The sequence below is a fragment of the Anomalospiza imberbis genome, chromosome 1 (assembly GCF_031753505.1).
Source record: "Anomalospiza imberbis isolate Cuckoo-Finch-1a 21T00152 chromosome 1, ASM3175350v1, whole genome shotgun sequence".
Lineage (NCBI taxonomy): Eukaryota > Metazoa > Chordata > Aves > Passeriformes > Viduidae > Anomalospiza > Anomalospiza imberbis.
In genome coordinates, this window is record NC_089681.1 from 121,110,102 (window position 1) to 121,125,822 (window position 15,721).

The 15,721-nt window shown below is 37.2% G+C and overlaps 1 long non-coding RNA gene across 2 annotated transcripts in view; it reads right to left on the minus strand.

Moving 5' to 3' along the window:
- Positions 1 to 10,863, minus strand: part of LOC137485010 (uncharacterized) — a 41,737-nt gene extending 30,874 nt beyond the window's left edge. For both annotated transcript variants that reach the window (XR_011005151.1, XR_011005150.1), the window contains exon 1: positions 10,590 to 10,863. This is a non-coding gene — a long non-coding RNA (uncharacterized lncRNA). The remainder of the gene's footprint in view (positions 1 to 10,589) is intronic.
- Positions 10,864 to 15,721: the final 4,858 nt, after the last annotated feature.

The window sequence follows — 15,721 nt, forward strand, 5'->3', positions numbered from 1 at the left end:
TATCAGGGAGTTTGATTTTGTCATCTACCACTGTTTCACAGTGCCTACTTTTTACCTGCTTTCAATATCAGAAATAGTGTAGAAAGCAACCGCATAAGTGATTCAACAGTTTCTAAAGAGAATGTTTCTATTTGTTAAAAATAGAATATTTTAGATGTATTAACGTTTATGTCTATCCATAGCTATTTGTTCACCCTATATGAGAAAAGCATAACATTATCTGTAAGTGAACATATTCATAGTTAAGGACTGATACTAAAAATATTTCAATTGCTAGGCCTAATTATAACTGAAACAGTAATCACTGAAAATGTCTTCAACAACTTAAGTTAAATACAAGTTAGAAATTTCTACTTGGTAATAAATTGCTTTCTTGACATCATAACTGAAATAATTCATTTTCTATATACTGGGCATCAGAAATTTTTCAGAATGGCAAAAAGCATTTTTAACAAGGTGGTGTAATTAAATAGAGTGCTGATTAAAGTTTCATGGGCACACCACCAATCACTCAAAAGTTCTGATATTTCAGCATTGGAATTACACATTTATAAGTCACTACATACTCAAAGAATATATTTCATATGCAAAAGACAAGATCATCTAATGAATGGCCTAGAAAGGAGAAAACAGACCTTGATATTAGTTGGAATTGAGCTCCTTGTTGTGTGACAATTAAACAGCATACAGCATAATAACCTTGATTTGGTCTGCTGTGGGTCTCACAGTCTAGAGGTTCATTTGTCCTACAAATCATTTCAGGCTTAGACTTTTTAACACTATATGGGAGACTCTGGGTTCATCCCATAAAAAAATCTCAGCTTGAGGCATCAGCAGACATGACATCCATTCAAATATCTCATGAAAATTTCATCAGTATTATCTTTCATCTTTTCAGACAGTTATATTTCTTTTTAGCTATCAAGTACATGTATTTACACATTTGTGTTTTGTGTTTGCTCATGCACTATCTCTTTTCAACTCCTTAGCTATGCCTGCTGCCTTTCCCATAACTTATCACACACAGGGCACAGGATTCTGAATATGGCCCTTGCTTACTGCTTGATTTGAACATCTGTCTAATCCTGTGGTGCCATTTGTCTCTGCTCCTCATCAAAACTTTATCTAAGCCATCAGAATACTGACTTCCTTTCGATCCCAGTGTGGACAGCAGTGGGCCCAAACAGGAATGTCTAATCTAGGTTGCCATGAGTTTGCAAGTATTGTTCACATTCAAATCACTAGAGCTGAGCCTGACCCAACAGTTTCCTTTAAGGGGCAGATCCTAAACAAAACCATTCTGCTTTTCAGGTCCAGTCTTAATAAAGCCACTTTTCACCGCTCAGCTCCCAGATGGTCAAAGATTATCATCTTAGATGATAACCCACTTCACCAAAACAAATATATTCTGATTATCTTTGTTGATTTTCCAGGAGTAAGACTAGGAATGCTTCATTTTTTTTCACTTACACAAAATGTAGCTCTAAATAAAATATGTCACCTCTGCCCTAATTATTTATTATCTATTATACTTAGGTGTAAAATTCTTGTCTTAAATCAAGTGGTTTCAGTAACTCATAGAACAGCCACCTCTTGAATTGCCTCCCACAAAAGCCACGTAAGTGTCTTTTGAAGTGAATGATGGCTATGGAGACACGAAGCCCTGCAGTGCTAAATGTGAAAAGAAGGTGGAAGGTGGCTCCAGCTGGGAATAAGCCTGCCTCCTGCCACGGTGAGCAGAATTTCTCATGTTGACCAGAGAAGCACTGAAATATCATTGTGCCTGTGGTTTCTGAAGCCCTTATGGGCCATAATTTTCCACAGCATTTCAGTACACCCTGTTTAATTTTTTTTTTTTCATTTTTGCACTACTTCTGCTCCCTGAGATACAGGTATAAATGCAACAGAGTTCACTTTGCTGTACTTTGGGCATGCAGCTCTGGTAATGGGAGTTACACAGGTGTTTCAATAGGTAAATATATTCTTGTGTTTTATTCATTCAAGGAGTCACTGTCAATTCGGTTGCACACTTCCACTTTGATAACCTGTAAATATAATAATCTTTTGCAAAAATGAGATGTTTTAAAATACTTCCTATTTGGGAATCTAAAATTTTTGTATTTTATTTTGATCTTAGACCTGCTACTTGTAAGGACCCTCTTTGGGGTGGAACATAATTTCCTGAACTTTTATGTTAAAACTTCCATGCTGTTTAGACTATAATTTATATTTGTGTACACAAAGCTAGAGTTCTTAATTTTTTATTATATATTCTTTATATCATAAATGCATTAAGGACTTTTAATTAAAGAAAACATAATAAGGTAGATACAGAATATTTTTTGTGTTTCCTGCCTGTTCCCACTAATGTGCTGTAGGGTTGACAAGTCAGTGAAAAGGCACTTTTTCCCTTTCAGTTTTTTAATTCTTACTGAGCTGAATATTTATAGAGTTGGTATTTTACTCCTGAGCACTTTATGTGAAAGTTTACTTCAAACTTTGGTCAGAGGCAAACTAACTATATTTAATCTAAATGTATCAGCTTCTGAGTTACAGGCAGAAGTTTGGCATTGTACTGGTTAATATACCAAACATTTTTACGTGTTCTCAGTGGGATTGTTACAGGGTTTATGTGAAAAACTCCCTATTTATGGAAATGTGGAGAAGAAAGGGAAAAGGGAAGCAGATGGAGGGACTGGTAAGTCAAGACCTAAGGCTTCAAAGTGTTTACATTATTCCCTGCAGATAATAGTTGAATAGCAAAATCATAGGTCTCGATGTTCTTTTTTTTTTTTTTTTTTTCTGGATGCTGAACTATTGTCTACTTATTCACAGCAGACAGTGGCTGTGATTTGAAACACATAGATCATTCCCATTAATTGCTGTGTTAAACAGCCTAACCTTTACTAAGTACTCTCGTGGTGTCTTTATAAGACTGTGTGATGGAAAAATTAGTCACATATTCCTGCCGATTTTGCCACAATACAAAAATTCTTTCCTAATGCCAAGTATATTATACCAGTTACACTCACAGCTCCTTAAAAACACAGATTCCTAATTGCATTGCAGAGACAGAGGGCAAAAAAAAACTTAGCAGACAAGTAGACAACCATGTGCTCCCCTCATTCTGTTCTTTATACTAGCATTCTGCTTTTTCTGACATAACAAGAAAACCCTTACAATTTACAGACCAGTTGCAGAACAGGCATGCATTCATGGCCTTTTATTCGGCACAAGCACAAGTTAGAAACTGGCCATAAAACCAGAGACAGAGCACAGAACAGAATTTGCACTGAAACTGTGATTGTGACTGAAATCCAAGCATTTCAGTTTGTGTTGCTTGAGATGATGATAAGTAGAGGAAAAAGGTGAAATAGCATTAGGCTAACTTTCATTCCAGAAGAGCCCATCAGTTGAGCATCATTTAAGAAATAAGTTTTAAGAAATCTGTCAGGTTTCAAGAGAGATCATACTACTTGAAGATTTTATTTGATGGGGAAGAGAACATGGAGGTCTGCTCCTGTTACTCTGAAGTGAGAATATAAGGTGCTTGAGTGCAAATTGGGGGAAATTTTAATTACACTGTTAAGGTAAAAGGGAACTGGATACATTGCAGCACAGGTTTATCGTATGTACATTGTACTAGAATAACCTGTCAACTTTACAGGCTACCACCCTTCCAGCAAAGGGGAATGTTTGCATATTTCATGATCTGATTAAGAGGAAGATGGCAGGGAGTAGTGCTAGAAGGGAGGTTACATGTTGGGAGGATATTAACAGTGAATTCCTCCAGGTCAGTTCATACTCTTAGGGTGGGGATCATGGGACAGAATTTTTTTACATTCTCTTTTGGAGCACTGACACAGAATAAAGAGTGCTGATGGAACTGGCTAGGACACATAGTAGGATACAAAGGTGGAAAATGCAGAAACCATATGGAAAGCTGAGCTGAATAAATGGGCCAAATTCAATGGTGCAGTGTGCATTTGTGGCCTTTTAAAGAAAGATGTTGCCATGCAGGTGGCAATGACTGTTTAAGAGGAGGACACGGTGTTTTCAGGAAAGCCAAGAGTCACCAAGTATAATGCATATTGATGAATATAGACGAATACTGCTATCACTAAATGAGTTGCAGTTGAGATGTCATTTGATGCACTGCGTATGGCAGCTTGTACTGAATGGGTCAAGCCATAAACTTGTATATGAGCTCTTACTTACACCAGCACAGCAAAATACCTTTTGAGAATTATACAGACTTTTACCTGCCCACACAAAGGGTTAGTGGTGTCCTGGACATGTATACTCACACATCCAAATGCACATAAACAAGAAAAAGACACTTTACATTCACAAAGACTTATCTCAAAACTAAAGGAATTAAGCATCTAAACAATTTTGATGGCTTTGAAAATAATTTTGTCCTTTAGAGTCTGAATAAATTAAAAAAAAAAAAAAAAGTGCTGTAATTCCTAGGATGTCATTAATAGACTTGTAACACTCACAGAGGGAAAAAAAATTACTAAATGACCTAACCTACTCCACTACCTGGGAGATCCATTTAAACCAAACTGTTTCTAAATAGATTCAATTGATAGAGTTTCCAGCATTTTTCTCAGAGAATTGCTGCATAATTTAATACATCTAACTAATGTACTCTGATTTCTATCTCGGGGTTTAAAAAACTCTTGTATGGTAGCAGTGTTCTTAATTTTCATATCCATCCAGCCTGTGAAATATTTGAATATTTTAATGTTGCAAGGTTTCTTCTGACCAGACCTGTATTTACACATACTATAAAAGCACCTTAAGACACTTCAATAAACTTAATACAAAGTGTCACTTTACACAACTCATACATGCAAATAAAGAGAAGTGATTTATATGAGAGTTTCTTCATAGCATGACTTGGCTAATTAAAGTACACATTTTCTTATTACATTTTATGGACTCCATTACCGTAATGCAGGAAGCATCAAGCAGTGAGAGCAAACGAGTCTGGGGAGAAATATATGACACATTTGAATCCCTTGTATAAGTACTGTAGTATTTTGGTTAATAGAAGATAACACATTGCTCTCAAACAGGTCTAAGAGAGAGATCCAATACTTGAAATATGTTGATGGGCACCTAATGCTTTTGAATTGCAAGGATTGCTTTGTGAAAGCATGTACACTTGTTGTTTGCATCTTTATGAAAGCATGTCCAAACCTATTTTATGCCAATAGAAAAATTTCACAGCAATAATACAGCACATGTTTGCACTCATCAAATGTTAACCAAATTATTTAATGGTTGGAAATCCTGACTTTTAAGCTGTACCATATATGTTATAACATATAGATTTCTTTTTTTTTAAATATCACAAATTAAAAACCTGACATTTTAATGAAGTATGAATTTTATTATTATTTCCTTAACATAAAGAGGAAAAAATTAATTCTTCTAAAACTAGGATTTTCAGAAGAATCCTTCTTATTACTTTTTACAGACTTCAAAACTGTCACCTGACACTAAGGGGACAAAGACATCCCTGAAAATTTCAACATACTATATTAAAATAAATGTATGTTTAATAGGTTTCAGGTACTTCATTCCTATAATGCTAATGAAGTAAAAGATTTGATTCTTTATTTAAGTCATTGGTGGTCTGAAATTTGTAACATTTTTCGACTTTTTTCAACTCTGTATTGTATGGGTGCTTCCTCAAGGTTTCTAACAGCAATTGTTTAATATTTAGTGTTTCTTTCAGTAACTCAGAAATATTTAGCACTACTGACCTGTAAATCAATTATCTCACAGAATCTTGGAATAATCAAGTGGAAAATAAAGGCTAAAATTCCTTTAAGTTACCCAAAAGTGAAATAAACTTTCCAAGGATCATTCCAGCTTATGGCACTGCCATATTCATTTAAGAGAATTTCAGGTAACTGCAGCTTTCATGCTCATCCAAACAGTAAGGGGACACTCAGATTATATGAAATATTCATGTGCTATGCCAAAACACAGTGATCAAATGTCGTGGTAATTTCTTTTAACATATAGTTTTAAAAAGGACAAAATAAATAGATTATAAATGAAAGGTAGAAAGAATGGTTAGGACAAGATGAGAGTACATTTAATTGGAGGTTCTTAATAATCCATTTCCTTAAAGAATATGTAGCAGTGGTACTTACTAATCTCTTGAGTTCCATCCCCAACGATGGCGGTAGGCACGTTCTGTGTGCCCATCCCATACAGCTAGAGCAGCATACAAAAATATTGCACAGCTGTTTCTTTGCTAACAATGCTTAATGAAAACGGAAAATGATGAATATTTTGCCATCTACTTTGGTTTATTTCGATTCTGGCTATATCAGTCAGAACTTATGTAGATACCCATGGTTCCCACCCTCTCAGGGAAATTAGGTGATCTGCTTAAAACATTAATATTTTAATTTTTTTTTTTAAGAGGCAAGTTTTAAAAGTAACTAAGCACCTCAAATTCCTCAAGCAGATAAAACTCTGGTTCAAGAGTACAGAATCTTATAAATAAATCAGTACAGAATAATCCTTATAAAAACTTTGTCACCAGTAAGATATTGCCCACCTGAATCTAGGCCAGGTATATGAAATGTACTGTGCCAGCCATCACTGTGGCTTGGGCATGAGAGAACCTAAAACCTTAAAAGCGGCTCTGGCTCATTCATCAGCAATACAGATTTTAGTTAAATGTATATTTAGTGGACCTAGGTGCAACGTTTTCTTCTTAAGCTATGTTTCTAAGTAGAAAACCCTCATTCTTTAAGCGGACCTTTCCTATAAAGTCTGTATGATTAATGAAAGATATGAATAATCCGCAGAAAATAAAAACAGTTATATTAAAATGCACCCTATATATTGTGAGCCAAAATGGTAGGTTTTTAGCACATGAAAATTTACAGTAATTTTTCATTTCTGGTTTCTACATGATGGTAAAATCTCTGCCATCTGATAACTAATAAAAAAGGAACAAAATCCAATATCTCATTCAAGGACATTTAAAAAAATGCCCAAATATTATCCACATTGCCTCAAAAAATATGTTCCCCTTTTTAAAATGGTGGTATTGCATTTAACCAGCTTTGTCAGTTTTGCATACAATTAAAATAAGGATTATGAAATCTTATTTAAAATAACTGCATGCAGGAAGAAGGAAATAAACTACGATAATTTAATCTTCTTTCCTAAATGTTAACAGCAGTATAAAAATGGATGCTCTCATCCTTGTAATCAGTTGCATGGTGCACAAGGGCAGCAGTCTCTGGTGCCTCATCTGTGAACTAATCTTTCATTTCATAGCAGATCTTTCCATATCAAACAACACAAATGACTTAATTTGCATGACAGGATTTGTAACGGGGCAAATCTAGTGTCAAAGTCGATTAAAGATTACACCGGAGAACTATCATAATCAGTACTCTAATGAGCCTAAATAGTACATGTAAAGTCTCCCCTTTTTGCCATTCCAGTCATGTATAAAAGGGAATGTGTTTCTTTTCATCGGTGAGCCAGTCCTTTGGTTTGCACATTACGCCCTACGTTGAGCTAAAGTCATGTCAGTCTGGTTTCAGAGGGAGAGAAAGGGAAATAATAAAGCAAACATCACTTCACAAATGACATTGCTTGGTATAAGCCAACGTTTGAAGCCCTTAATTCTTCTAATCTGCAAAATAGTCAATGCTAATGGGTTTTTGCCTTTGTGAAAGCTGATGCATAGAAAGAAAAACTTTAATGAGCTGCCTGGGTTGTATGCTTACAGATACCTGTCAAATGTCTGTCATCTTAGCTATCGTTGAGGCATTATAAAGAAAGTAAGAAGGAAGGAACGACAGTATTTGTACAAGCATTTTCATGCTAAAATGGCACAATTTTCTTCCTGTCATAATTTCATTGTATCTGAAAGTCAGAAAAGCTTAACCCTTTCAATAGCACATCCTGCAGAGCATATCACACATAATGTTTGAACTGGCAGCTTTAGAAATAGCATCATGGTTTTGTAAACAGCATCCTCTCTTAATTTTTTTTTTCCACAAAATTGATTTATCTGTACCTATAAAAAAATGTGTCAACAAATTACTGGAATCACTTGCTGCACCTTGAGGAGATTCAGAGTTTACCAAATGTATCAAACCCTTAGTGTGAGAGTCTGTCATCACAGTAAAATCCCTCCTGAGTTCTTCATTTCATACCCCTTTCGTCTTCATTCTGACAATATGAATAGCCAAGAGGTCCACAAACTCCCTTATTCTCACTTTTGTATTTATTAAAACAAATAGGAATTTGAATGCAACTTGCTAGAAACACACCTGCTAACTCTGCTATTCAAAGTTGTATTTATGTCAAGCCAGTCTTGCTTTCAGATGTTTATACTTAGTGTGAGAAATTGTCTATTAACTGAAATCATTCATTCAGAAGTCTTAACCCAGGTGAGCCTATTTTCCTATTTTTCTTTCCAGATTTATCATCCATCCTCACTGTTTTCAAAGAATTCGGGCCCCCAGAGCATGGACATTTCAGTGGAAACCTGTGTTTCCACCAGTCCAAATGAAGTTCTTTAGTGTGGATGTTGACCTTTGGTAGTCAGGATCAAAAAAGGCACTTGGGCACATGGTGAAATCAGTTCAAGCACAGAGCTGTTTGCAGACTAGGGGCCTTCCTTTGGGCAGAGGACATACCAGAATATGCAGAGAAGGGGTTTTATGTTCGAGGGACACCTGCCGAGCCCAGCAGAAAGCATGACTAAGGGTTGTGGTGGCAGGTGCTTTGCTTTGCTGCCTGCCTCTGGGGACGTCACTTACACTCAGTGTTTCAGTACCCACAATGTAAAGCAGGATAAATGTTCTGAGCACTCTCTCACAAGTGTTTGGAAGCCTCATTTATTCCTGCCTGCAAGTCATTTTGGTGATATTTTTGCTTATTCTATCGAGCTGTCAGTGTTGGTACTTCAGGGAGGCATTTCTGTTATTGTTCTGTTATGTCTCTGTTGTTGTTTTTACCTGTACTTGTCAATCCTCATTCTGGGGTCTGCAATACTGTGTCAAGGTGTACTAAGGCATGACACACTTCAGTGCATCTTAAATATTCTTAAAAGCCCTCAGGCTCTGGCTCATACGCTTCCATTGAGCCATTACAATCCAAATAAAAGAACTTTAATGAGTGTATTGCATCTGTATTGCTTACAAAGGACTCACTGGGAGCTCACTGACAGTATCTTTCATGCTTCTGCTGCAGGTGAGGATTTCAATGGAACGGTGTTTTTCCCTTCCTTCAAACTCACATAGGAAAAAAAAAAAAAAAACAACCATAAAAACCTAACCACAAGGCAAAATGTTTTACATGGCTTAAAAAGTTTGAGATTAAATAAACAAAACTAAGGAATGATAATTATAGCTGAACTTTTTCACTCAAACTGCACTGGGTAAAATATGTGCTGATGTCTCCCAAGACTCGCATATCTCATCCAGAAGCATAATGGGAACAGGGAATCAGTAGATTCAGAGCAAAAGAGCTGCATTGCTAGCAAACTTGCTATTCTTTTACTTAAGCTATAGCTTACAAGGATAACATCCCTAGAAACCCCCAATATTTAATGTTACTGAGTGAAAGCAATAATTCCCATACCAAAAGAGCAGAAAAAAAAAAAAAAAAAAAAAAAAAAAAAAAAAAGTTGCTGCCTCAGTAGGTGAAAGGAGAGGAGGTTTCAGTTTCCACATAGAATTGGTCAGTCTAATATTTTTTTTTTCAATTTTATGCTACTTCATTTAACTTTGAAACTTTTCAGGTACTGCATGAAGAGGAATCTTCTGTCAGAAGGGAAATACAGCTCCCTCTAAGGTCCCTGAAAAACCCCAGCATCCTGCCAAACTATCCCAAAGTAAGGAGCGGCAGGGGTGACAGAAACGTCCTAGTGTTTTCCCAGAGGTGGTTCTTTCAGCCCATCAAGGTGTTTCTTCCCGACTTTTTTCACAGTTGGAATTTTTTTCCTGGTGTGTGCCGGGCACAGGAGGCAGCAGAGGAGCCCAGTCCCCAACCAGACCTGGCCTTGCAGCACATCCCCTGCCAGCCCTCTGAGGAGGGCTCCTTCCACCCGCCAGCTGCGGTGGTGTGGCAAACACACCTACACTGAGGGGCAACGTGTACTTATTAATCACTCTCTATTTAAACTCGAGCATGCTGAACACTGAGAGCTCACTCCTGGCTGGAGGGCTGGGTACGGCAGGCACGGTGCTTGCACCGCCATCCGGAGAGCTGCACTCCGAAGGGTTAGAGTACAAACGTAAATAACATACATTAGCAGCACATGTTTAGCTCGGACTTGGATTTCATCCACTTTCAGATATGAATTATTCATCCCCCATCTCCCTCCAATTGTTCTTTTAATTCATATTGCAGTTGTTAAAAGGTTAGAAGCCACGTTACTGAATAATCCTTTACTGTTTCCCCGTGGCAATTTGCGCCCAATTTTTGCAGATTTCAAGGCTCGGCTGTCCCCGGCGCAGAGTTCATTTTTATTGCAATTCCCGGCTAGCCTTTTCCCCCCGAACACTACCTCTCTGACCTAGCTGCTGTACCTCTGATCCCATGCACCCCAGAAGCTGTCACAAGTCTCCCTCCTTCCCAGGAGTTGAACACACAATAGAGAATAGGCCCTGGCTGTGAGGTTCAGCAGCCATTAACCCCTACCAGCTGTTCCTGCAGGGAGCCTTCTGTGGCTGAATGTCCTTTCTCTGCGGAGGCCCTCATTTCCACTAATCTAACTATTGTTGGGTAGGAATGCTGACAGGAGAAAAGAAATTTTTCTTGTGTCCATGCAAGTGTGTGTATCCATGTGTAAGTGAAGGAAGAGTGAAGGCTAATTTCTATAGTAGGCATGAATGGAAGGATTGGGAAAAAAAACTAGTTAAAATGTGTTTACTTGCTTAAAAGGCTCAGTCAATTTAAATAATTTCAGTAGTATGGTCTATTTTGGGGGGATGGGAAGAAGGAGGAAGCAAGTTGCTATTATCATTTTATGCAAAAGCCGTTCAGAGATTCTCCTGCATTTCATAAATACTTCCTAAAATGTGAAAAGAAATAGGATAAATGTATGAATATCAGCTGCAAATGAACAGAAATGCGTAGCAACAAGATCCAATATTTTAAAAGCTGTGGACCTGAACATCCAAACATTTACCTTTATTTCACATTGATTATCCATTTTCAGTAGACTGATGATCCAGACTGTCTTGAAAAACACAAAATATTTATCAGGTTTTATTAGAAAAGTCAGGATTTTGTACCAATACTCTCAAAAAGAAAGAAAAAAAATCAACTGGGAGGAAAACTCCCATTTTTAAAAAATTACCAACATTTTGAGATAACCAAACTGAAGTCCTTACATCTCTCACAATGGCATCATCACTAATCAGAATTTAAACTTGCATTTTAAAATATTTTTATGCAACACTATTAGACATAACATCCTAAATCACAAATTAGTGTTAATGTTGCTTTTCTTTTTGAACCACACAGGTGAATGAAATCACAAAAATGTAGCTAGCAAGAAAGAAAACGATTTTATTTGCTAGAGAACCACATGCCGTTTTAAGTTTCAATTAATTCATCTTTTTCTCTATAAAGATTGATAAGAGAAACTGTTTTGAAACGCAGTGCTCCGTTTTATCACCTGATAAAGTTCAGCAAAATACAACAGTTGGTCTAGTTCAAATCAAATTAGAAATAATTCATGTAGAAATATATTTTCTGGGCAATTAGACTGTATCGTAGCAGGGCAAATGTCTGATATAATAAAGCCCTACTTTGCATCTGTTCCTGTGTCTAGACGGCTGCAATTACTAGTCCTTACAAGCGCAGCGGCAAGATAAAGCACTGCTTACAGGTTATAGCTATTAAAATAGAACATTTTCTTTCTTTGCCCCCCTTTATTACCTAAATCATTTGATTGTTATAAAATTTAATTTAATTTAATGAATTTGCACTTTCCTCATCTTCAGTATGAAAACATGCACAAATAAACAAACAGTAGAGAATTCAGCTCATTGTTTCTCCCCAACATTAGCTGCCATGCACGGATATTGGTCTCATTGAAGTTAAATATGTGCAAATAATGCTTGCTCAGAACCCAAATGGCTGAAATGGCTCTGTGGGTTAAGAGAGGACCCAAAGCACCACGACCGTCAATTTGGCACCCTTCAAAGGCACTATGAAAACCCCACACAACATAGCAGACAAAGCATATCCCTAATTGCTGTACTTGGCAAGAAGAAAGGCCAGAGCCAAAGAGGGTACATTTGTAGTTAGATAGGTAAGTTTATATCCCTAATAGAAGGAAAACCATAGGTTAGACAAATACAAACTGAAGGCCATGCACAGCCCTGCATCTACAGGTTGAACCCCCACTGACATCCTCATGGCACCAGCAGGAGCTCTGACATCCCTGCTCCTTTGCTGGAGGAGATGACAGCAATGAGGAGGGTGTGCTGCATCAGCTGGACTTTGGGCATTGTAAATCAGCTAATATGGGGTTTGACAAAATCACATGTGAAAGCAATGGGTTCAGTCCTTGAGGTGATGTGGAAGTACTGCTTCTTTACTATTTTGGCTTACTGAGTACACTGAAGGATTATTTCAGCAGGATTTCTGAAACTGCAGTTTTACACAGTTCATGGGCATAAACAGTAGTTTCTGGTGTTAATGAAACTGCTTTCTCCTTCAAATTCTCCCTATAATTACAGGGTTTCTGGGTTTCTCAGCAAACCTAAGCAAATTTTAAGTAGGGCTTTGTTTAGACAATCTAAGATATTCAATCATAGTCTTGAAACCCTGCAAAGAATCATACACATAGAAATAAATGGTATTTGTGAAATATTTCATGAAAAGAAAGACATTCATTGAAACAAATACAGGCCTCTTGGTTAATTCTGGAAATAGTAAAAACAGAATGTGTTGCACATTAAGGAGATCTGGCGGTAGCTACAGGCCTCCAAACACAGCTTTCACCAAGACATATCAGAATATATAGAAAACCAATCCTACATGAGGAGTCATCTACTTGTGGCTATTCCTATTCAAACTTCTTTCTTATCATATTCATTCATTAAGTGGAGTGGGACAGTGTCTATATGTCTATATGACAGACCTTCAGGGGATGCTTTGGTGCCATACAAGAAATTTTTAATGCATTTGAAATAAACTAAGTTCCTCAACTAGGCCACACTCAGATGCCTGTTATGTGTCTACAATCTTCCTGCATCGACTTCTCCCAAGGTGTTTCAGTGTCTAATGTGTGTCCATCTTGGTTAAACAGGCTGTTTTACTGAGCTCTGAGATTTCTCTTTAACTTGTAATTTGGTCATTTGTAATATGGATCATGTTTCACATGGGCCAGAGTTGTCCCCATGAAGAATATAGAAAGAAGACCAGAAGAATATGTAGCCCTGTTTGAAAAAAAATAATTGACTGTACTTTCTCACTTTCTGACTTTTATGGTGATTCTGACTGCCAAGGTACTGTCTTGAGCTGACCCATTAACAACAAATCTGAAATAAAGCTGCCACCCAGTGTTTGCAAAGATAAAACTTCTTTTTTTCATTCTCATAATGGATATTTTTTATTAAATTAACTTCCTGTCTAAGAAGCTGAAGTTCATTTAATTAGTATTCAAAAAATGATGATGGACCTTCTGTTCCACCTATGGCTATAGTATCTCACACAGGGAATGTGTCTCAGAAGGCTTCACTTGCAGAACAAGTGTCCTGTTTCCAGGTCCTCAATACCAATATGTGACATCCCTGAGAGGGAGGACCATTACTCTAGAAATACCCAGTAAGGTAATGATACTACCAAATAGTGCACGTGTTATTTTCATGTTCACTTCATGTGCTGCAAATAGCACAGAATATTGCTTTGGAAATTTATTCAAATAATATAACAAAGACATCCCTTTGAAATCACTTACCAATATTTTATGCTATATATTTCATGAGAATTATATAATCTGGAATGTAATTATGGAAAAACCCAAGGAAAATCTGTGTCAGAATCTTAGACTTTTTGCATGCTCTGACTTTATCAGGATAATGTGTAACACATATCGATCTTCAATTAACTTGGAATTCCAGTTCTGAGGTATGAATTTCCCCAACTACATAATTCCAGATCCAAATTACTGCATGCCTCAGAGGCTCAGAATTTGATTTTAATTTCCTTCTGTACTCCAAAATTCAACTCTTTGCACAGGAAGTTGTTATTCTGCAGCAGGTGAGCACCCAGCTATTTGCTACCTGACTCCTCACCGTTCTGAGGTCTGCTTGCAGCTGCCTCCTCCTGATATTTCCCCTCATGTCTGCAAAGGGTTTGGATTACAGCCCAGGTTACTGTCACTGTTCTGCAGCAAGAGGGGAAAGGGAGGAAAAGGGTGAATGTCCAGCTCACTGCTCAGAAGAACAAGGGTCTCTCAGGCATACCTTGAATGAAGAGTTTGGGTGATGGGTGATTTCCCAACTGTGTGCTGCCGTACTATATGAGAGCATGGCTATGGGATAGGGGAGATCTTTCCTTAGGAGATATGCCAAGATTATCAATGGATATTGGAAGCCAACACGCTGAAGAAAGCACTAGATTTGCATGATCTGTCCAAGGGCAAATAAAAATGACAGTGATATGTGCTGCCACCAGATCAATGACAGCTTAGGATGATCAATACACAGGCTAGAAGTGAGGGAGGAGCCATGAAAATTAAAGTCTGCCCAGCTTCTGGCTGGGTTGTTGAGGTGGCAGTATGCACAGGTCATGAGGAGGGGTGGAAGGGTTGGTCACTTGAGGAAGTTGTAATTACGGTGTTAGCAAACTCCCTGACTGTGATTCCTCAGATAGAAACAGAAAGAGAAGGAAAGTCTTGGCTACTTTTTCAACAGGGGGATTCCTGTAGTTATTGAATTGGCTGACTGACTACTTACAAATCCTGCCATCCGTTCCCCAGCTCTGTTTTACTGAGTGCTATTTGCAGCATAGCATTTCCTAAAATATAACAACTCAAGAAAATAATGTTTTATGAAATGCTGACATGTCAAATTTCAGGAGAAATGCAAACTCACATTGTGCTTCTGTGCCTTTTTTATTTTAACAGAGGATGTTAATGGATTTTCAGTCACGAAGTTTAGAAAGATGACATTAAATGTCACTTGATGCTGAAGAAAATAGAGAGACTGTTTAAAAAGAGTTGCATAGAACCCAAAATTCTCTCCATGCTTTTTTCTGTCAGGAAGTCTGTTATTTCATTTGCCTTTTGCATGTTTAAACATAGTAAGTAGAAAACCAGAAGGCTGTTTTTCACAGATTATTGGCCTGGTATCTGTGTTTTAAGTAAAAATTCCTAGCAAGACACAATTCCTGGTAAAGTATCCTTTGAGTAGTGCCCAGATCTGAGAACTCTTACCCCCAGAGTATTGCTTGATGATATAAAATGTCATTGAAATGTATGATTAAATTTTTTCTAAACACTAAGCTAACATCATAGATAAAATTTTTAGCTCTGACACACATTATTAACCACATCTCTTGAGCAGAAATTCAACCCTCATCTATTACATCAGTTCAGAGAATGTGGATGTGCCCTGTGCTAACTTGTTGCAACTGTTATTTCTTTTAAAATACATCTAAAAAATAACCAAAAATCATATTTATATCTCTTCTTGAAAGAAAA